Source organism: Symphalangus syndactylus, chromosome 14, assembly GCF_028878055.3.
Source record: "Symphalangus syndactylus isolate Jambi chromosome 14, NHGRI_mSymSyn1-v2.1_pri, whole genome shotgun sequence".
Classification (NCBI taxonomy): Eukaryota; Metazoa; Chordata; class Mammalia; order Primates; family Hylobatidae; genus Symphalangus; species Symphalangus syndactylus.
The window spans coordinates 56,076,453-56,099,646 of record NC_072436.2 but is presented as its reverse complement, the minus strand read 5'-3'; the positions used below and the strand labels follow the sequence as shown (position 1 = coordinate 56,099,646).

The window sequence follows — 23,194 nt, the reverse complement described above, 5'->3', positions numbered from 1 at the left end:
AAATACATGCAGCAGTCAAAAAGCCTTCCTCTCTGCCCTGGGTCCCCCATCAGTCCCTTTCCCTGGATGACTTCATGGAAGAGTCACCTCAGTCACTTTTCCTGAGCAGTAATGGAGCAGGAGGCTCGCCCCTTGATCCATGGACAAGGGGGCTGAGCCCGGGGTGGTAGCATGGCTGTCCTGACCACCAGGGCAAATCAATGGGCAGCAGGGCATGGGCCTGGCCAGAGGCCAGGCTAGCCTCAGTGTGACAGACTCTGGGTGGCAGAAAGGCAGTCCTCATCCTGTCTGCTTAATTAGGATTCCTCCTTCCCTGGTGACCTACAGGATATCAGAGATGAAGAAGCTGCCTGCCATCCAGGAGCCTCGCCTCGGCAAGGGTGTGAGAGCTTGGAGCTGCTGGGACGGCCCCGAAGGCCATCAGGGGGATCTCATCTTGGCTTTGGGACCTGGACCCTGTGGGGCTGGGCTGGGGGTGGGGTCTGCATCTGAAGGGCTATGGTGCCTGACACTCCATGTTTAACACAGTGGGGTCCCAGCCCAGAAGGTCCATAAAGCTCCTGAAATTATGGGCAGGATTGCGTGTTTGGTGCTTCTTCCTGGAGTGCCGAAATACGGTTCTCAAGGGGATCTGTGTTCCCAAAGTGTTCGAAGGCTCGCCCCTGTGGCTCTCCGTGGAGCCTTGCTGGTGGAGGGTATTGGTGGGCCCCGGCGGGCAGCATTCCTGATGTGCTGGTGACATAAAGGTCCTCCTCGTCCCTCTGTGGCTCTGGGCTCCTAGCACATTCCTTGTAGGAGCAGAGACTCCCTTACACACTTGATTTTTCTGCACAGCCTTGTCACTCCGTTTAAGATACTGGTATCTCAGCTTCTTTATCATTAGTTCATGGTCATTAGTTCGTGGTCTGTCTCCCCCAGCTGAGGGCAGGGACTTTGTCCTGGTCATGTTAGCACCCTGTGCCTATAACAGTGCCTGGCACCAGGCAGCAGCTCGGGGAGGATTTGTTAAATTCATGAGGGAACCTGCTGACTAAGAGGGAGAACTGGAGCCTTCTCCTATCCCCTCTGCTCCAGCCCCTGCTGGTGAGCCTGAGGCCAGGTCCTGTGAGAGCTACTGCCTGGATGGGCACCGAGCAGGGGGCCTGGAGCAGCAGGGGTGGGGGCTGCTGCAGAGAGTACAGAAGCTGGAGGTGGGGTGTGCTCGGTGTCATCAGGGTAGGTGGGTGGAGCCGAGTGAGTGAGGAGCCGTGGCAGTGGAGGGGGGGGACCAGTGGGCTCTTCACTGAGCTGTACATTATCATCGTAATCACCTGGGAACTTTAAAAAATACCCACCGTGCCCACCCTGGGGCATTGAACTCTAAATCTCTGGGTGGATCCCAGGCACTGGGATTTTTAGGAGTTTCTTGGGGGACTCTCTGTGCTGGGTCCCCCATCAGTCCCTTTCTCTGGGTGACTTCATGGGGGAGTCACTGCAGCCACTTCTCCTGAGCAGTGTTCAGTGTCATCAGGGGTGAGCGAACTCTGAAGCCAGAGTTGGGAGTTCAGGTGCAAGGCCTTTGAGGACAGGGGCTCTCAACGTGTGCTCTGGGTCAACAGCAGCAGCAGCAGCAGCCCAGGAGCTTGGTAGAAATGCATCTTCAGGCCCCTACCCCAAACCTGTGGGCTCAGAAAGTCTGGGCTTGGGCCCAGCAGCTTCTCTCTTCCCTAGCTCCAGGTGCTGGGGACATACTCAAGCCTGAAGACTACTGCTCTGGCCAGGGATGGACCTCCACAAGGACATTGGCTTTCACTGTGGGAGAAACCCGGAGCCATCAGAAGTTTCTGAGAAGAGGAGTGAAGTGGCTTTGCATTTCCGCAGGGTCCCGCTGGCTGCTGTGTTGAGAGCAGACTTGGGGTGCAAGGCACCAGGGGAAGCAGATCCTACAAGAGGCATTTGCAGCCATTCAGGAGGGAGACAGCATTGGGGTTGGGGGAAGTCACCAGTTCCAGATGCATTTCCCGGGGAGAGCTGTTGGTTTGCAGTGGGGCATGAGAGGAAGGGAGGAGTCTGGAAGATTGGCCTGAGCACCTAGAAGGTACAGCGGCCATCTATTGAGATGGGGAAGCCTGGGGTGGGGTGCAGGTTTGTGGGAAGCTCAGCAGCTCCATTTGGACCTGGTAAGTTTGGGATGTATTAATTTTCTATCACTGCTGTGACAGATTCCCGCAGATGTCATGCCTGAAACCAAAACAAATTTACTATCGTATAGCTCTGTGGCTCAGAGGTCTGCAGGGACTGCCCTGGCTCATGCCTGTAATCCCAGCACTTTGAGAGGCTGATGTGGGAGGGTCACGGGAGGCCAGGAGTTCCAGACCAACCTCATCAACATAGCAAGACCCTGTCTCTACAAAAAAAAAAAAAAAAAAAAAGATCCAAGTGGAGCCATGAAGGAGGTGTTGGGATGTACGTGTCAGGAATTTATGGGAGTAGTCTGGCTGAGAAAGTTTACAGGCCACTGGCAAATGTAGGGATATAGCACTGTGAGACTGGGGGAATCACCAGAGAAGTGGGTAGGACAGGCCAGGTGCGGTGGATCAGGCCTAAAATCCCAGCACTTTGGGAGGCCAAGGTGGGCAGATCACTTGAGGTCAGGAGTTCAAGACCAGCCTGGCCAACATGGTGAAACCCCGTCTGTACTAAAAATACAAAAATTAGCTGGTCATAGTGGTGGGTGCCTGTAATTTCAGCTACTTGGGAGGCTGAGGCAAGAGAATCACTTGAACCCAGATTGCAGTTTGCCAAGATCACGCCACTGCACTCCAGCCTGGGCAACAGAGCAAGACTCAAAACAAACAAGAAGTGGGTAGGACAGAAAGGGGACCAGATTCAAGGGCCCAACCCTGGGGCCCTCCAGCATTTGTTAGCAGGTCAGGGAGAAAGAGCAGGGTCAGGAACACTGGAGAGCTGTGTCCTGGAGGACAGGGGAGGAGGAATAGCCAGGGGAGGGAGGGAGTGGCCCCGGGGTCAGAGGCTGCTGACAAGCTGGTTGTGGACCCTGAATATCCAGGCTCCAGGTCACCTGAGGACAAGACCCAGCACCGGACTTAGCAGCCCATCCTGGAATCTCCATGCTTCCTGACCAGCCTTCCCCCCAGCCCTCCCTCTCCAGCCCTCTGTCCCTCCCTAGCTCTCGAAGGAGTCTCACAGTGCCATGTCCCCACATTTGCCAGTGGCCTGTAAACTTCCCCTGCCCTCCCTCCCCTACCTTTTCCCCTTGACCTCCCTCCCTTGCCTTTCCCCCGAGCCCTGCCTCCCCTGCCTTCCAGTTCAGGGACATCCTGTTGCCACTTAGGGGCTGGCCAGGGGGCCAGCCAGGGCCCTGACCCACTGGCAATGCCAGACCTCCCCTGGTCATCACAACTGGCGACCAGACATGTCCAGGAGGGAGACAGGAAGGCCAGATGCTTTCCTTGTGGAGTTGATAACAGCCTGGTCGCCCTGCAGGAGGCCTCCGGTCCATGGCTGAAGAGGGTGTGCAGCCTGTCAGGTTGTTGCTTCAGTGATTTGGGGGTTCCCAAGCATCTGCCCCCTAAACCTGGCACTCTGTCCCAATGCCTATAGTCCCACCATTAGCTGTATGGGTTAGTGAGCAAACACTGAGAGTGTCTGTTGGGGTGGGGGCTGTAAGGGCCTCCCAGCTGGGCAGGATTGGATTCGTCTCCTAGTGGGAGGATTGAGCCCTATGCACAAAGTGAGTGAGTTGCCAAGACTGTACAGGAGGCAAGGCCCTGGGAAGAGAAAGAGATGCTTTCCATGCAGAGAACCTGGGTGGGGGCCTCCCCCAGCACTCCACACAGAACTGATCCCAGAGGAAGAGCAGCTGACACCAGGCCCTCACCGGATGCGGCCCTGTGGTCCAGTTCAGCTCCCCCATGAAGGGCCTTCTGGGATCAGATCGGATTCAGAGGCCAGAGTGGGAGGCAGCCAGCATTGGGCTGGAGCCGGGCATCCCGACCCACAGGCCCTGCCTGGTCTAGCACACTGGGTTTCCCTCCATTCCAGCCTGGTTTGGCCACCTGCTTACCAGGTGACTTCTCTACGTTTAACCTCCTTGAGCTTCACCTTCCTCATCTGTAGAATGGGGATAATAATACCTCCCAGTATCCACTTTAGCCAGAGGGGGTGCTGAGCCAAAAACACTTCAGAAAAGTTGAAAGAGGAACTTGGATCTCGGAAATTCAGAACGGGAGGGCAAACAGAAGTGGATGCAGGCGGGCGAGCCTGGGTGCTGTTGCGAGACTGATGCAGCCCCGACCCGGAGCTTTGTGACCACATCTGGTCACAAAGCCGGGCATGAGTCTCGGCTTTGGCCACTGCTTCTCTTAGCTTGGCTCAGATTTCCATGCGGCTCTCAACCAAGGGCAGTTTTACCCCGCAGGGACATTTGGCAACGTCGAGAGACATTTTTGCCTGTCACAGCTGGGGAGGTGCTACTGGAATCTGGGGGTTACAGGCCAGGGGTGCTGCTCACCATCCTGCAGTGCACAGGACGGCCCCAGCACAGAGAGATATCTGACCCCATATCAGTAGCACAGAAGTGGAGGACGCTGGAGGAGTGCTGGCCGAGGGCTGGGAGTGCCACTTCACGTGGACAAGTCACTTCTGTCTGAGTGGTTTCCTCACCTATAAGTGAGGGCTGGGGAGCAGAGGTACCGTCTCCCCTGGGAACTCTCCCGGACCCTGCCCTCTCCCTGCCCCCTCAGGTTGTGTTAGATAACACTGTCCTCAGATTTTCTGTGTTCCTGTCCCGCCCTGCCGTGGGCTCTCTCAGAGCAGCAGGGGTGTGTGTCTCTACACTTAGGGCCTCACAGTATGCCCAACACTGCCTGGCAAGCAGCAGCTGTTTAGTAAATGTAAGTTATATGCCACCATAGCATGCACTTATTGGACACGCATTTTATGCCAGGCAGCACAGGTAACATGGAGTCTTGGCCCTACCTTTACAGTAGCTCTGGGACGGTGCCCTCTGCAGGGAGGGTCCCTCTGGCTGGGGCGGAGGCAGCGAGACTGGGTTGTGGGCCTGGGGACAGCAGAGGTGTGAGGTGTGATGGGGAAGAGGAGAATGCCTAGAACCAGGATGTGCAGGGTCTGGCCCACTGCCCTTGCTCCTCCCTTCTGGGAGGTGAACCCAAACACTCTGTACATTCCCTCTGCGCACCTGCCCTGAAAGCGTCTCTAACTGCGGGGTCGAGGGGACCACCAGGGGCCTGGTCTTACAAAGGTCACCTTGGGGCCTGTTGGGTCTGCAGCTACCTCTTGGCTTGGAGCAGGCCCAAGGGGCCATTGTGATCCTTCCTGCTGATTCTCTTGCTCTCCTTCCCCCCAACACCCTCTCCCACCTTTGCTGGGGCCAGTGGTGATGCTGTGGGTGTGCTGGGTGCCCTGTTCCCTGGCTGGGCCTGCTGCCCTTTGTAAACTGCCAGTCCCTCAGGTCTCGTGCAGCTCCTTGAGCAGGCTTTCCAGATCTGGGATGCTGTTGACAGTGATAGGAACCAACCTCTAGAGAGAGAGTGCTCTGTCTTTGGGGGCACTTTATGCATATCCCAATCTTGTCCTCATCAGCAGGCTCGTTTCATCGACGAGGAAACTGAGGGCCGGGGACCAGCAGAGCCAGGACCTTTCTGAACACCGGCACACCTGCCCTGAATGCATCTACAACTGCAGGGCCTTAGGGACCACCGGAGATGGTCGTGTGTGTGCCAGCCTCTTACAGGACAGGTGTCAGGAGCCCAAAGTGGAGGCAGCTGCCCTGGTCCAAGTCCACAGTGAGAGGACCCACTGCCCTGAGCTGTTGTGGAGACTGCCTGTGTGAGTGTGCACAGAGCTTGTAAGGCAGTGTCCAGCACGGAGGAGGCGCTTTCTTTCTTTTTAAATTATTATTATTATTATACTTTAAGCTCTAGGGTACATGTGCACAACGTGCGGGTTTGATAAATAGGTATACATGTGTCATGTTGGTTTGCTGCACTCATCAACTCATCATTTACATTAGGTATTTCTCCTAATGCTATCCCTCCCCCAGCCTCCCAGCCTCCAACAGTCCCTGGTATGTGATGTTCCCCACCCTGTATCCAAGTGATCTCATTGTTCAATTCCCACCTGTGAGTGAGAACATGTGGTGTTTGGTTTTCTGTCCTTGTGATAGTTTGCTGAGAACGATGGTTTCCAGCTTCATCCATGTCCTTGCAAAGGACATGAACTCGTCCTTTTTATGGCTGCATAGTATTCCGTGGTGTATATGTGCCACATTTTCTTAATCCAGTCTATCATTGATGGACATTTGGGTTGGTTCCAAGTCTTTGCTATTGTGAGTAGTGCAGCAATAAACATACGTGTGCATGTGTCTTTATAGCAGCATGATTTATAATCCTTTGGGTATATACCCAGTAATGGGATTGCTGGGTCAAATGGTAATTCTAGTTCCAGATCCCTGAGGAATCGCCACACTGTCTTCCACAATGGTTGAACTAATTTACACTCCTACCAACAGTGTAAAGGTGTTCCTATTTCTCCACATCCTCTCCAGCATCTGTTGTTTCCTGACTTTTTAATGATTGCCATTCTAACTGGCATGAGATGGTATCTCATTGTGGTATTGATTTGCATTTCTCTGATGGCCAGTGATGATGAGCATTTTTTCATGTGTCTGTTGGCTGCATAAATGTCTTCTTTTGAGAAGTGTCTGTTCATATCCTTTGCCCACTTTTTGATGGGGTTGTTTGTTTTTTTTCTTGTAAATTTGTTTAAGTTCTTTGTAGATTCTGGATATCAGCCCTTTGTCAGATGGGTAGATTGCAAAAAATTTCTCCCATTCTGTAGGTTGCCTGTTCACTCTGATGGTAGTTTATTTCGTCATGCAGAAGCTCTTTAGTTTACTTCGATCCCATTTGTCTATTTTGACTTTTGTTGCTATTGCTTTTGGTGTTTTAGTCATGAAGTCCTCGCCCATGCCTATGTCCTGAATGGTATTGCCTAGGTTTTCTTCTAGGGTTTTTATGGTTTTAGGTCTAACATTTAAGTCTTTAATCCATCTTGAATTAATTTTTGTATAAGGTGTAAGGAAGAGATCCAGTTTCACCTTTCTACATACGGCTAGCCGGTTTTCCCAGCACCATTTATTAAATAGGGAATCCTTTCCCCATTTCTTGTTTTTGTCAGGTTTGTCAAAGACCAGATGGTTGTAGATGTGTGGTGTTATTTCTGAGGCCTCTGTTCTGTTCCATTGGTCTATATATCTGTTTTGGTCCCAGTACCATGCTGTTTTGGTTACTGTAGCCTTGTAGTACAGTTTGAAGTCAGGTAGCGTGATGCCTAGGAGGAGGCACTTTCGGAGTGTACATTCGCCTTACTTCTTGTCCGAAATGACCCAGGCAACATTCCCCCACAGCTACATATCACTACCTGTGCCCTAGGAGTTAGTGGGAAGGGAAGATGCACGTGGCCCACATTTGGTAGTGTTGGGCTTTCTTCATCCTGTGCCCTGTAGGGTCAAGAGCCCAGAGGCTGCTGGCCTGGGGACTGCTGGGCTGGGCTCGCTGGCATGGGTGGCCTCTGCAGGAGACAGTGTGGGCTGGAGCCGGATGCTTGATGTTGCTCTAGGCTGGGAACCTGGGCAAGGCCCCTCCCTCCCCAGGTCAGCGGCTCTACTGTCACATACCTAGACACAGGTGGTAGCATCACAGCAGTCTCACCACAGACTTTCCAATAAGTCTTACAAGTCCAGTGCCCCTTGATGGATAAAAGGGACAGCTCAGCTCAGATTCAAAGGGATTCTTGCCCCAAAGGCCTCCCTTCACCCCATGACAGTTCCTGGACCTTCTGTGGGACCCTATGGTTTAGGAGAGCAGCAGAGCCTAAGTGAAGGCTGAGATCCCCGGCCCGGGGCAGGGGCAGGGAGCCCCATTTCATGGTGTGCTGGATGCCCTGCCTCCCTCTTCCCCAAGCCCTCATGGACTGTCAGCCAGAGGCACCAATGAGCAATTCCAGGGCTAACTGCGCCTCTGAGGAGCTGAGCTCCGGTCCTCTAGAGGCCGGACCCCTGGGGCGGTGGTTAGGACTGCTTTCTTCTCTGGTCCCCACAGGCCTTATGGGGATTAGGCAGCCTTCCTGCCCAGTGCACAGTCACTAAGGAGGGTATGATGTGAAGTCATGAGTGCAGGGCCACACCAAGGCTCTCAGTGGACCCAGGACTGCAGGAATTCTGGGGCTTCCCATCATTAAATTAAATTAGTATTGAAATGCAGTGTCTATGTCAGGAAGGCCATGAGTGTTCCCCTTGGTGACCACATGTGTATTTTTGGAAATATCAGATCCAGTCACACCCCAGCCTGGTGCCCTGCCTTGCTGGCCTCACCTTGCTGTGGCTGGAGCTGGAACTGGCTGGCTGTTGTCTGAGCCAGCTGTGTCCACCCCTGTCTTCTGTGTGTGTCAGGCACAGGCTGGGCACAGTGTCACACAGGGACATGAATGTGCTGCAGTGCACCAAGGGGACCTTGACCAGTACTTTGGGGAGTACTGGTGGGGGGAGCATCTGAATGGAGTGTGTTCAGGAGGGATGGGAGCTGGGGAGCATGGCACCTCTTCGGAGTTTTGCCACAAAGGGGAACAGGATGGGTGACAGCTGGCAGGGGACATAGGCTCGAGAGGTTTTTAGAGTATCTTCCATTGCTTCTGCTTCTCTCCTATGTGGCAAGCTGCAGGAGGCCTGTGAGGGGCTTTGCAGAGGTACTGGTGCAGCTCAGAGAGGTTTCACAGGCTTCACCCATGGGGTGGCCAAAATTGCCTCTTTCCCAGTACCTGATGCATTTCAGCTTAGTGAATTAAAGATTTGGAGCCACTTTGCTGAGCTTTTGCACAGAGAGGACTACATGGGGTATAGGACAGGACCTGAACTGAGACTTTTACACACTGGGAAGAAAGCCTGGCTTGTAGTCTGTCAGGCTGCTGTACAACTTTTAAACATCAAAAAGCCCTCATGCTTTTACTCCTTTGGCAAAATGCTTGTTGGATAGAGGAATTCAAACTTGATTGCAGCCCCTCTGGCTATCAACGGTGTATTAGCCTGTTTTCTGCTGCTATAACAGAATACCACAGAGTGGGTAATTGTATTGTACAGAAATGTATTGGTTTACAGTTCTGGAAGCTGGGAAGTATAAGATTGAGGGGCTGGCATCTGGCGAGGGCCTTCTTGCTGTGTCATAACATGGTGGAAAGCATCACATGGCTGAAGGGCACAGGGAGCAAGAGAGAGTAAGAGGGGCAAACCTACTCTCATGGTAACAAACCCACTTCTGCAATAAGGGCATTAGTTCATTCATGAGGGCAGAGCCCTCGTAAACTAAACATTTCTTAAAGGTCCCACCTCTTGCCAAGCATGATGGTGTGCACCTGTAGTCCTAGCTACGTGGAAGGCTGAGGTAGGAGGATCACTTGAGCTTAGGAGTTGGAGACCTGCCTGGGCAACACAGTCAGACCACCCTCTCAAAAACCAAACAAATTTTTTTTTTTAAAAAAGATCCCATCTCTTAATACTGTTGAAGTGGCAACTAAATTTCAACATGAGTTTTGGAGGGGACAAACATTCAAACCATAGCATTCTGCCCGGCCCACCCCCGCAAAATTCATGTCCTTCTCACATACAAAATATATTCATTCCATCCCGATAGCCCCCAAAGGTCTTAGCTCATTCTAGCAGCAACTCACAAGCCCAGAGTCTCATCTAAATCAGATATGGGTGAGACTCAAGGTATGATTCATCCTGAGGCAAATTCCTCTCCAGCTGTGAGCCTGTGAAATTAAACAAGTTACATGCTTCCAGAATACAATGGTGAGACAGTTGTGGGATAGACATTTCCATTCAGGGAGAAACCAGCAAGAAAAAAGGGGGTAACTGGTCCCAAGTACGTCCAAAACCAACCATGAAGAGCAACATTAAATCTTCAGACTCGGGAATAATGTTCCTTGACTCCACATCCCACCTCCTGGACACACTGGGGCCCTGGGCAGCCCCACCCCCATGGCTTTGGTGGGCTCGACAGCCACAGCAGCTCTCCCAGGTTGATGTTGCTAGCCGGTCAGGTTGGTAGCTCTGCAGTCTCAAGGGCAGCCCAGCCCCTGTGGCTCCACAGGGCATTGTCCTAGCAAGGACTCTCTGGAGTGGCTCTCCCTCTGCAGCAGGTCTCTGCCTGGACCCTCAGGCTGATCCAGCCTTTGAAATCCAGGCAGAGGCAGCCACGCCTCCACTGCTCTTGAACTCTGTGCCTGCAGAATTAGTACCACATGGATGCTGCCAAGGCTTACTGCTTGCCCTCTGGAGCCGTGGCCTGAGCCATACCCAGGCCCACTTGAGCCACAGCTGGGGCAGCCTAGGAGCACTGTGGTGGAATGTGAGGAGCAGAGTCCCAAAGGCAGTCCAGGGCAGCAGGTCCTTGGAGGGGGCCCTTGGCCCATCCCCTAAAACCATTCTCCCCTCCTAGAGCTCTGGGCCTGTGATGAGAGGGGCAGCCTGGAATATCCTGAAATGCCTTCATGATAAGTTCTGTCTTTAAATCATTTCTTTCTTCTTTCATTTTACTATATGATATTAAAAGAAACCACACAGCACCTTCAATATTTTGCTTAGAAATTTCTTCTGCTGAGTATCCCGGTTCATCACTCTTAAATTCTGCCTTCCATACTCCAGCCTGGTTGACAGTGTGAGACTCCATCTCAAAAAAAAAAAAAAAAATTATGCCTTCCATAAACATAAAGCCACTGGGTGTGGACACAATTCAGCCAAGTTCCTTGTCACTATAAGGATGGGCTTTCCGCCAGTTTCCAATACCTTATTCCTCAATTCCCTCTGAGACCTCATCACCATCCATATTTCTGCCAACATTCTGATGACAGCCATTTTAATCTCCAGGAAGTTTCAGACTTTTCCTACAGCTCTTCTCATCTTCTGAGCCCTTAATATTCTGTTCATGGTGACAGGCTTTTTTCTAGTCTGCTCATCCAGACTCTTCCAGCCTCTACTCACTACCCAGTTCCAAAGCCACTTTCACATTTTTAAGTATTTGTTATAACAACACCCACTCTCAGTACCAGTTTTCTGTCTTAGGCTGTTTTGTGCAGAATACCACAAACAGGGTAATTTATAATGAACAGATATGTATTGGCTCACAGTTCTGGAGGCTGGGAAGTCCAAGGCTGAGGGCTCGGCATCTGGGGATGGCCTTCTTACTGAATCATCATTCCATGGTGAAGAACAGACAGAGAGAGAGAGAGAGAGAGAGAGAGAGAAAGAGGGGGCAAAGCCGCTACTGTGATAATGTTGTTAGTCCATTCGTGAGGGTGGGGCCCTCATGGCCTAAACACTTCTTACAGGTTCCACCTCTTAATACTGTCACAGTGGTGACTAAATTTCAACATGAGTTTTGGAGGGGACAAACATTCAAACCACAGCAAATGGAGACTTTGATGGGGAGGAGGTGGCCCAGGACTAGCCCCTGGAGAAGGAGGAGGAGAGCCACACTGGGGGAGAGGTAGAAAGGGAAATGGCTGAGTTCGTTGGCATTACAATTTTGCCCTGAGCAGTCTTCTACAAGTTAACATCTAAACACACAGAGCTGGAGCCCTGATCAATAGTAAAAAGCCCAGGTTTCCTATAGACAGTGCTCTAATGTTACGTTGAAAAGCCATGCAGCCGTCTTCTTGCCTTATCTTCCATTTCCGGGTAATTTTAACTTCCATGTCTTGGTGGATGACACCAGCAGTCACCCTGTTTCCCAGGTTAGAAATGCAGAGTCATTCTGGACTCTGCCTGCCCCACCCTGGTCAAGTCAGCAGCTAGAAACTCTGGCTTCTTCATTCCTGACACCTCCCACCAGTTCCCTTCACTCTATTCTCTTCACGTCACTGTGACACCCTGTGGCCAGAGTGACCATTCTGGAGTGGAAGTCAGACAACCCTTTCTCTGCTTTGGGCCCTTCGATGGCTCTCGTGCCCACATGTGCCTCAGCTCACCTTAGACTCCATGCCCCAGTTCACCTGCTGTCACTGGACCTGAGTCTTGGAATATTATCTCTTTTTCTCTGATTCTCCTGCCCACTCTGTGCCCAACAGATGTAAACATCAGGGGATGCTGGGGCCTGGGACAATCTGCAGGAGGCAGGCTCTGCCTAGAGACATTAAAATTAAAGCCCACGCCAGTACTCCGTTAACTCACCCAAGGAAACATAGCTGGGAGGATCCTACCCAGCGTGCGTTCCAGAGCACCTCCCATGCACAGGCACTGTTCCAGGGCTGGGTACGGCAGCAAGGAGACCTGAATCCCTGCTACGGTCACCCTGTAGAGGGAGAGACCCAACAGTATACCAGGTGTCTTAGTCTTCTCCAGCTGCCATAACGAAATAATACAGACGAAGGACTTAAACAACAGAAATGTATTTTCTCCCAGCTCTGGAAAGAAAGTCTGAGAAGAGGGTGCCAGCAGGTCAGTTTCTGGTGAGGGCTCTCTTCCTGGTGTGCTGACGGCTGCCTTCTTGCTCTGTCTTCATGTGGCTTTTTGCTGCATGCACGTGGAGGCAGACATAGCTGTCTCTCTTACTCTTTTTTTTTTTCTTTTTTTTTTTTTTTTGAGATGGAGTCTTGCTCTGTCGCCCAGGCTGGAGCGCAGTGGTGTGATCTCAGCTCACTACAAGCTCCGCCTCCTGGGTTCAAGTGATTCTCCTGCCTCAGCCTCCCAAGTAGCTGGGATTACAGGCATGCACCACCATGCCCGGCTAATTTTGTATTTTTAGTAGAGATGGGGTTTCTCCATGTTGGTCAGGCTGGTCTCGAACTCCTGACCTCAGGTGATCCATCCACCTCGGCCTGCCAAAGTGCTGGGATTACAGGCATGAGCAACCACACCTGACCTCTCTTACTCTTCATATAAGGCTACCAATCTTATGGGATAAGGGCCCAACCCTGTGACCCCACGTAACCTTGGTTACCTCCTAAGGACCCTATCTCCAAATGCAGTCACAGTCACACTGGGGGTTAAGACTTCAATGATGAATTTGAGGGGACACAGTTCAATCCATAGCAATAGTAAACAGAAATCTGCATATGCCAGGGAGCGATAGCCAAATGAAGAGAGAAACAGATGAGGATAGAGAGAAATAGAAGTGTCCCTCTGAGGAGGAAGTGACATTTGAGCAGAGGCCAGCAATAGGGGGGCCCTACAGGGAGAGCGTGCCTGGTAGGTTTGAGGGGCACCCACATGGCTAAGGTGGAGGCAGTGAAGAGAGAGACATGGGAGATGAGGTCAGAGCTGGGGGACTGGGGACACTTATCAGCCATCTAAGGACTTTGAATATTATACTGAGAGCTTGGGGGAGGTTGTTGAGCAGAGGCGTATGAGATATGTTTACAACAGCTTCCTCTGGCACTATTTGAAGAATAGACTAACCCGGTCCAGAGTAGAAGCCTTGGGCCTGGGTGGAGGGAGGGGAGGTGAGAGTAGGGATCAGAGGCAGAACCTATGTGGAAAGTAGAGCTGGCAGGATTTGCACATGGGTTGAATGTGTGCCCCTGCGGAGCTCTGGCAAGATAGAGTTGCATCAACTGAGGGGGAAAGCTGTGGGTGGAGCAGGTTTAGGGGGAAGCTCAGGAGCTCACTTGGGATATGTCCGCTTAGAAACCTCCCCGACATCCAATGCAGATGGCAAGGACGCAAGTGAGCCCAGAACTCAGGGGAGAAGCTGCCCACATCCTTGACCAAGGCTAAACTTCAAGTAACTTTCAGGTTTGGAAAGTTAAATGAGTAACATTTTTTTCTCATTGTTCTCGTGCATTTTCCATACTAATGATTTTGAATACCTCTGTGTGTGTGCCTGCTGGCCTTCCCAGCTTCCCCCTCTGTCAGTTGCCCTTTCACATTCTCTGACCCTTTCTCCTGGGATTGCTGTCTGCTTTTTTTTGGTCCAAGCATCCAGGGTTTAATCCAGACCAGAGGTGTCTGTTCACGCATCCACTTCACCCCGCGCGCTCTCATTTTCTCTTGCTCTGGGAAAATGAAATTGTAACCAATTCAATTAACCTCTAATAAACATATATTTGATATGTGATTTATAAAGAATAACATACTGAACACCAGTAAACCCCCGCGTAGGTTCCCATAGCCAGATCTGTGTGTGTCATTCCTTGATTTTTGTTCTTATGATTTTATCTCTTATCTTACCTACATATATAGGATTCAGTTGTTCTTGGCTTTGAATTTTATGAAAAATGGACTTCTACTGGTTTCCTAGGACTGGTTTTTCATTCAGCAATATGTAACTTGCTGTGTGTTAATATAGTTCACTCATTTTTTCACTGCTGTGTAATATTTCATCAGGTGCATACACCATAATATATATCTTTTATTTTTTCATTTTTATTTATTTATTTTTTGAGACAGTGTCTCACTGTGTCACCCAGGCTGGAGTGCAGTCGTGTGACCATTGGCTCACTGCCGCCTTTTGCCTCCACAGCTCAAGCAATCCTCCCACCTCAGCCACCTGAGTAGCTGGGACCACAGACACATACCACCACACCCAGCTAATTTTTGTATTTTTAATAGAGATAGGGTTTCGCCATGTTGCTCAGGCTGGTCTCAAACTCCTGGGCTCAAGCGATCCTCCTGCTTCGGCCTCCCAAAGTGCTGGTATTACAGGTGTGAGCCACCTAGCCTGGCCTAGACCACAGTATATTTGTCTGCTCTGTTGTGAGTGGACGTTTGGTTGATTCAAGCCATTATTGTAAAGAGTGCGCCAATGGCTATTCTTGTACATGTCTCCTGGGCACTTGGATTTAGCATGTATACTAGGAGATGATTCCTGGGCCCTAGGCCCAGTGTTGATTTTATACAAAGTGTTAATTTTATACAGTTTATATAATACATAATTACTATGAAAATTGCAAATAGATTTCCACAGTGTTTGTACCAGTTCCCACATTCACTAGAGCTGTGGTCCCCAGCCTTTTAGGCAACAGGGACTGGTTTTGTGGAAGACAGTTTTTCCACGGATGATGCTGGGGGAGGGGATGTTAGTGGGCATCAGGCATTAGTTAAATTCCCATAAGGGGCGTGTGCAACCTAGACCCCTTGCATGCACAGTTCACAGTAGGGTTTGCGCTCCTATGAGAATTTAATGCTGCTGCTCATCTGACAGGAGGTGAAGCTCAGGCAGGAATGTGAGCAGTGGGGACCAGCTGTAGATACAGATGAAGCTTCACTTGCTCACCTGCCGCCCACCTCCTGCTGTGCAGCCCAATTCCTAACAGACCACTGACTAGTACTGGTCCTCTGCCCAGGGAGTTGAGGACCCCTGCACTAGAGTGTTTCAGAATTACCATTGATCTACATATTTGCCAAAACTTATTTTTTCATTATGATTATTTCTTAGCAATCTAGGAGGTACTGTGTTCTCATGCTAATTTACATGTTCCTGTTTATTGCTGAAATTGAGCCATCTTTTGGGTTTGTATCCATCTTTCTGGTTTCCCTTTCTGCTGATACCTGCTCTAGAAATTCCTCTTTCATCATTTGTGAACACTCTACGCTATCTTCTTTATTCCATTGAGTGTCTCACTCTGACCTTTGTTGAACAGAAATCTTTAATTTTGATGTAATCAGATTCATCCTTTTTTTTCCTTGTGGTTTGAGCTTTTGGGGTTTTAAGAAATCTGTCCACAATCTTAGGTTAACAGGAGGCTCTTTTACATTTTATTATAGCTCTATCATTTACCGTTCACACTGGGGTCTCTAATGCACCTGGAACCTACATTTGCATGTGGGATATGGAAGGAATCTAGATTTGTTTTCTTTATATGGTGATCCAGTTTTCCTAACACCATCTACTAAACACTCTGACCTTTTTTCCCATAGCTTTCATGAAATCCCTCCTACACCTCAGTCTCTTTTTTTAGCTCTCTGGTCTGTTTATTGGTACGTTTGTCTGTTCTTGTACCAACCACACAATTTTTATTACAATGACTATACAACATGTACTAGTGTCTGAGAGAAACTCCTCCCTTGTTATTCTTTCTTTTTAGGTTTTTATGAATTGTTTATTTCTCCATATACATTTCAGCGTATGTTTATCAAGCTTTCCAAAAAAAATCCAACTGGATTTTTTATTGGAATTGCATTGAATTTACTTACAGATTACTTTGGGGAGAAATGACATTAATATGTGGCCATAAGATGGAATGCCTCATGTATTCAGAATATCTTTCCATGTAGAGGTCCTTTGAGTTTTTATTACTACTTAGAGATACTCTTTAGTTTTATTGCTATTGTGAGCGTTTATTTTGGTATTTTTAATTATATTTTCTAGATGGTTATTACTGGTGTAGAGAACTGCCATTGATTTTTGTATTGATTAATCTTGTATCTGGCAACCTTACTGAACTCTCCTGTCTGTTGATTCTTTTAGTCCCTCTAGGGACCATATCATCTAAATACTGTTAATTTTATCCTTTACTTCCCAATTCATACACTATTTATTTCTTTTCTAAATTTCCTAAGAGCATTGGCAGGACCTTGATTAGTGGGGACTGTGGCCACACTTGTCCCAAATATTAAAGAGAATGTGTCTAAGCTTTTGCCATTAAATCCAATATTTTCTGTCGTTTTTTTTGTAAAGATGTGATTTGCAAATATAAGCAAATCACGTTAAAGAACTTCCCTTTGACTCCTGGTTTGCTGAGAGTTTTTTTTGGTTGTCGTTTATTTTAATTATAAATAGACATGAAAGCTTATCAAATGCCCTTTCTGCATTAAGATTTTCATGTGATTTTTCCTCTTTATGTTCTTCCAGATAAAATCTTCTTGATCATGATGTACTTAAAAAAATGCCATTGGCTTCGTTTAGCTAACATTTGGTTTAGGGTTTTGCATCTGTGTTCAAAAGTGGCATTAGGCATACATTGTTCACTCTCACTGTTGCATTTTCTGATATGGTTTGGATGTTTGTCCCCCCCACATCTCATGTTGAAATGAATCCCCAGTGTTGGAGGTGGGGACAAGTGGGAAGTATTGGATCACGGGCGCAGATCCCTCCTGAATGGCCTAGCACCATGCTCATGGTAATGAGTGAGTTCTCTCCCTGAGTTCATGTGAAATCTGACTTTTATACAATTTATATAATACATTAAAGAGCCTGGCACCTCCTCCCTTGTGTCTCTTGCTTCCACTATTGCCACGTGACCTGCTTGCTCCCTCTTCACCCTCCACCATGATTGGAAGCTTCCTGAGGCCCTCAACAGAAGCAGATGCCAGCACTGTGCTTTGTGTACATCCTGCAGAACCACAAGTGAAATAAACCTCTTTTCTTTATAAATAATGCAGTCTTGAGGATCACTTGAGCCCAGGAGTTTGAGACCAGCCTGGGCAACATGACAAAACCCTGTCTCTATTATAAATACAAAAAATTAGCTGGTTATAGTGGTGTGTGCCTGTAGTCTCAGCTACTTGAGAGGCTGAGGTGGGAGGAACACCTGAGCCTGGAAGGCTGCAGTGAGCTGTGATTGCACCACTGCACTCCAGCCTGGACAAGAGAGTGAGACCCTGTCTCAAAAAAAAAATTTACCTAGTCTCAGGTATTCCTTTCTAGCAATGCAAGAATGGATTAACACCTTGCCCTTATGTCTTTTTTTTTTTTTTTTTTTTTTTTTTGAGACGGCGTCTCTCTCTCTTGCCCAGGCTGGATTACGGTGACACGATCTCAGCTCACTGCAACCTCCGCCTCCAGGGTTCAAGCAATTCTCCTGCCTCAGCTTCCCAAGTAGCTGGGATTACAGGCGTGCACCACTGTGCCCAGATAATTTTTGTATTTTTAGTAGAGACAGGGTTTCGCCATGTTGGCCAGGCTGGTCTTGAACTCCTGGCCTCAGGTCATCCGCCCGCCTCGGCCTCCCAAAATGCTGGGATTACAAGCATGAGCCACCGCACCTGGCCCCTTATGTCATTTTTTAATCGAAATTACAATACTGACCACATGGAGATCATCCACGATCCTTGTAAGAGCAGCTTTCTTGGAGTGGAGTAAGTTCGAGGGAAAACAGGAGGAGAGGAAGTGAAGGCAGGGAGTTACAGGAGGTGAGAAAAAGGCTTAGGGGTAAATACGGTCAAGGAGTTTTCTTGTTTTTAATGGAAGAAATAGCAGCAGGTTTGGAGTTTCTGTCTTATTTTGTTTCTTGGCCCTCGGGAAAGAGGATTAAGTTAATCCTACTCTGTAGTTCATGAGGTATCATCAGCCTTGACCCATTTATAGCCTCTCATTTGTTTTTCCTCTTTTACTCCCCCATTTCCCTCCTCCCCATAGCTAGGCATTCTAATTTTTTCTAATTTAAATTAATGTAAAATTTACCTTTTTGTCTGTCTAGTTCTATGAATCTCGATACATGCATAGTCATGTAACCATTACCACAATCAAGATTTAGAACAACTTAATTTAATTTTTATTTTTATTTACTTACTTTTTGAAGGTGAGGTCTCTGTCGCCCAGGCTGGAGTGCAGTAGTGTGATCCTAGCTCACGGCAGCCTTGGACTCCAGGGCTCAAGCAGTCCTCCCCCTCAGCCTCCTGAGTGGTAGGACTACAGGCGCGCACCACCACACTGGGCACCTGGCAATATAGAACAATGACGTCACCTCTTTGGTAGTCAGCCCCCAGGCAGCCACTGATCTGTTCTCTTTCCCTGTAATTTTCTGTCATTTTATCTTTTCCAGACTATCCCATGAATGTTGTCAGACATGATCGCCTCTGGAGTCTGGACTCTTTCACGTCATTGCATGTGCGATTCATTCATGTTTTGCGTGTGTCAGGAGTTTGTTCCGTATTGTTGCTGAGTATCTTTCCTTGTGTGATGTACCACAGCTTATCCACTCACCAATTGGAGGGCATTTGGGTTATATACAGTTTGGGGCAATTTTGAATAAAATTGCTCTAAACATTTGCCTAAAGTTGAATATAGTAGCTTTCATTTCATTTGGGTAAATAACCAGAAATGGGATTGCTGGGTCTTATGGGAAGAGCCTCTTTATAAGAAAGTGCTAAGATGATTTCCAACGTGGCAGTACCACTTCTCTCTCCTGCCAGCAACATATAGTGCTTCCCGTCGCTCTGCATTCCCCCACCGCAAACGCCCGACATTGTCAGTATTTGTTATGTAAGCAATTCTCATAGGTATATAGCAGTATTTCATTGAGGTTTCAATTTGTATTTCCTTAATGGAAAATGATGCTAATCCTCTTTCTTGTGCTTATTTACCAGCCTTGTATCCTCTATAGTGAAGTGTTTGATTAGATTTTTTGACATTTACTAATTTGAGTTCTTTGATTTCTTACTGCAGAGTTTTGAGACTTCTTTATATATTCTGTATATCCTTTGTCAGATATGCAGTTTGCAAAGATAATATTTTCTCCCAGTCTGTGCTTACCTTTTTGTTTAACAATATCTTTGTAATCCCAGCACTTTTGGAGGCTGAGGTGGCCGGATCACTCAGGAACTCCTGAGGCCAGGAGTTCGAGACCAGCCTGGTCCACATGGTGAAATCCTGTCTCTACTAAAAATACAAAAACTAGCCAGGTGTGGTGGTGCATGCCTGTAGTCCCAGTTACTTGGGAGACTGAGGCATGAGAATCACTTGAACTCGGTAGGCAGAGGTTGCAGTGAGCTGAGATCATGCCACTGCACTCCAGCCTGGGGGGCAGAGCCAAACTCTGTCTTAAAAAAAAATAGTAAAATAACATAAAAATTTAAAAAAAGTCTTTATTCTTTCACAAAATTATTTTAGCTATTCTAGTTCCTCTGTCTTTCTAGATAAATTTTAGAGTATGTTGTCTGTATGTACAAAAAAACTCTTGCTGGGATTTTGGTAGGAATTGTATGAAATCTGTAGATCATTTTGGAGATAACTGGCATCTTTATAGCACTGAGTCTTTCAATCCATGAACATAGTTATGTTTCTTCATAGTTATGTCATTTGAATCCTCCGTGATTTCTTTCATCAGCATTTTGTAGTTTTTGGCATATGGATTATATAGATGTTTTGCAAGATATATACCTAAGTATTTCATTTGTGAGATGAGCAATTGTAAATGGTATTGTTTTTTAAGTTTTGTTTTTTTATTTGTGTGTAAGATTTTTATTCTAATTTGCATTCCAAAGGAAATTACAAAATCCATTCACTTCTTTATATAAAAAAGTGACCTAACTTTTTTTTTTTTTTTTTGAGATGGAGTCTTACTCTTGTTGCCCAGGCTGGGGTGCAATGGCACGATCTCGGCTCACTGCAACCTCCGCCTCCCAGGTTCAAGCGATTCTCCTACCTCAGCCTCCCAAGTAGCTGGGATTACGGGCGCCTGCCACCACACCTGGCTAATTTTTGTATTTTTAGTAGAGTCAGGGTTTTGCCATGTTGGCCAGGCTGATCTCGAACTCCTGACCTCAGGTGATCCACCCGCCTTGGCCTCCCAAAGTGCTGGGATTACAGGCATGAGCCACCACGCCCGGCCTATGACTTAACATTTTAATACAAATTATAAAACATGATAAAGTTGCAGGACAAACTAGGCTAGCTGCTTGGAGTAACAAGTTTTTAAGTCACCATTTTCTACCTCCATGCTAAGGATAACCTTCTGATTAGTGATCAGCTGTACTGTAATAGCAGAATAACCCTAAGACTTGAGTAAACAGAAAAACTGAAGATCTTCTCCAGTTCCCAGCCAGGTAGTTTTCTATGCCTTCTCATAGTAGCAAACAGCAACTATGTCACCAAAAGTGAGGATCCAACAGCATAAGAATGACACAATGGACTTTGGGGACTCTGGGGAAAGGGTGGGAGGGGGTGAGGGATAAAAGGCTATAAATTGGGTTCAGCATATACAGCCGGGGTGATGGGTGAACCACAATCTCACAAATCACCACTAAAGGACTTACTCATGTAACCAAACACCACCTGTTCCCTAAAAACCTATGGAAATAAAAAAATAAATAAATAAGTGGGAGTCATAACCATTTTGCCATCCTTAATTTCTCTTACAAAATTTGTGTCTTTGCCATCCCATTTCTGTATGTGAACACGTTTGTTTCCATCCAGACTAACAACAGACGTACTCTAACAGTGTACAGTGTCTGTCATCAGCAGTGGTTTCTCTGTGTGATTGAATATGCTTTGAGTCCTGATCACCACTTTGTCTCCTTCCTGACTGATAAACACTGTTGGTTTGGTCACATTTCCACCTGCCCAGTGGCAAAGCCTGCACCTTTGATGACCCTTCATGTAGTCATCAGAGTTCTGACTGTCCCTCAGCTTCCAGGTAGCACAAAAAGCCCCCACCATCCTTCCCTCTCCCTGTTTAGCTCCAAAACAGAGAAGAGAGACCAGAGCAAGGCTCTTGGATCTTACTGCCACTGAAATTCAGGAGACACCTTTGCCTAAATTTTGATTTCTAATTGTTCATTACTTATCTTTAGAAATGTGATTGATTTTTGTATATTGACCTTTTTTCTTGGGGGGAAAACATTCTGTTTTTTACCATTAAGAATGATGTTAACTATAGATTTTGTGTAGATGCTCTTTAATAATGTGGGGAAGTTTCCCTTTCATTCCCAGTTATTTTTAATGAATGGATGTTGAATTTTGTCAAATGCTTTTTCTGCATCAATTGATATGATTATGTGCTTTTTTTCTTTTTTAGACTATTAATATGGTGGATTACATTGATTTATTTTTAAATATTGAATCAGCCTCATGTTCCTGGAAAACCCCTCTTGGTGTGGTGTATTATTATTTTTATTCATCAAAGGATTCAATTTGCTAATATTTTGTTGAGAAATTTCACACCTGTGTTCATGAAGAATATTGGTTGGGACTATTCAGGTTATCTTTTTCACCTGGGATGAATTTGGGTAGTCTGTAATTTTGCAGGAATTGGTCCATTTTATAAAAGTTGTTGAATTTGTGTGTGAAGACTTGTTCATAATATCTCCTTTTTATCCTTTTAATGTCTGGAGAGTTAGTACTTATTTCCCTTGTTTCCTTCCTGATATTGGTAGTTTGTCTTTTCTCTCTTTTTTTTTTTTTTTAATTTTTTCAATTTATTTTTTTTGAGATGGGGTCTTGCCCTGCTGCCCAGGCTGAAGTGCAGTGGTATGACCATGGCTCACTGCAGCGTCAATCTCCCAGGCTCAAGTGCTCCTCCCACCTTAGCTTCCCAAGCAGCTGGGACTACAGGTGCACACAACCATGCCTGGGTAGTTTTTTTGTAGAGACAGGGTCTCGCTATGTTGCCCAGGCTGGTCTCGAACTCCTGGGCTCAATCAATCCACCTGCCTCAGCATCTGAAAGTGCTGGGATTACAGGTGTGAACCACTGCACTCAGTCCATCAAGTGAACTTTTAATTTTAGGTATTGTTTTGTTCAAGCGTAGAAGTTCCATTTTGTTCTTTTATTATAGTTTTTAATTTTTCTACTAAGATTCTCATCTATTATGCTTTCTTTTCTTTATTTCTTTCAAAGTGTTGATAATAGTTGTTTTAAAGTTCTTTTCTAATAATTCTAACAATAAAAGTCTAATAATTCTGCTTATCCTTCATCTCTTTATTCTGGTCACATTTTCTTGCTTCTTCTTGTGTCTTTTTATTTTTTATTGTATGTTGGACATTGTGGAAGGGATAGTGTAGGTAATGGATTATATTGTTTTAATATAAATGCTAACAAATTTTAGTGTGGCATGTAGTTAAATTATTGGCCAACTCACATGATCTTCACAGACTTTATTTTAGGCTTTGTCAGAGTAGGTTTGTTTTGACTTTGTCATTGGGTCTAGAGCATGCGCTTACTCAAGGATGTGGTTCACAATCCTAAAGCATAGCTTTTCTGGGGTTTCAGCCAACACCTCAGTTGCTTAGGGAGGTATCTCCACTCTGGCTGAGCCAGTACTCCAGTTTTCCCATCACTGCATGAATTCTCATATGTCCTTTCAAGTACCTTTTCCTGTGCTTATTGGCCAGTTGTATATCTTTTTTTGTGACATGTCCTTGTCTTTTGCCTGTTTAAAAAATCGAGTTATTAGTCTTATGTTGATTTGTAGAAGTTTATTATGTACTCTGGAAATGAGTCCTTTGTCAGGTACATAT

General features: G+C 47.2%; 1 protein-coding gene and 1 pseudogene across 3 annotated transcripts in view; one reads left to right on the top strand and one right to left on the bottom strand.

Moving 5' to 3' along the window:
* The window catches only part of KCNIP3 (potassium voltage-gated channel interacting protein 3), a 91,201-nt gene that overhangs the window by 52,787 nt on the left and 15,220 nt on the right, over window positions 1-23,194 (top strand). The window lies entirely within an intron of this gene.
* Window positions 20,763-21,459, bottom strand: LOC129462405 (fatty acid-binding protein, brain-like; annotated as a pseudogene).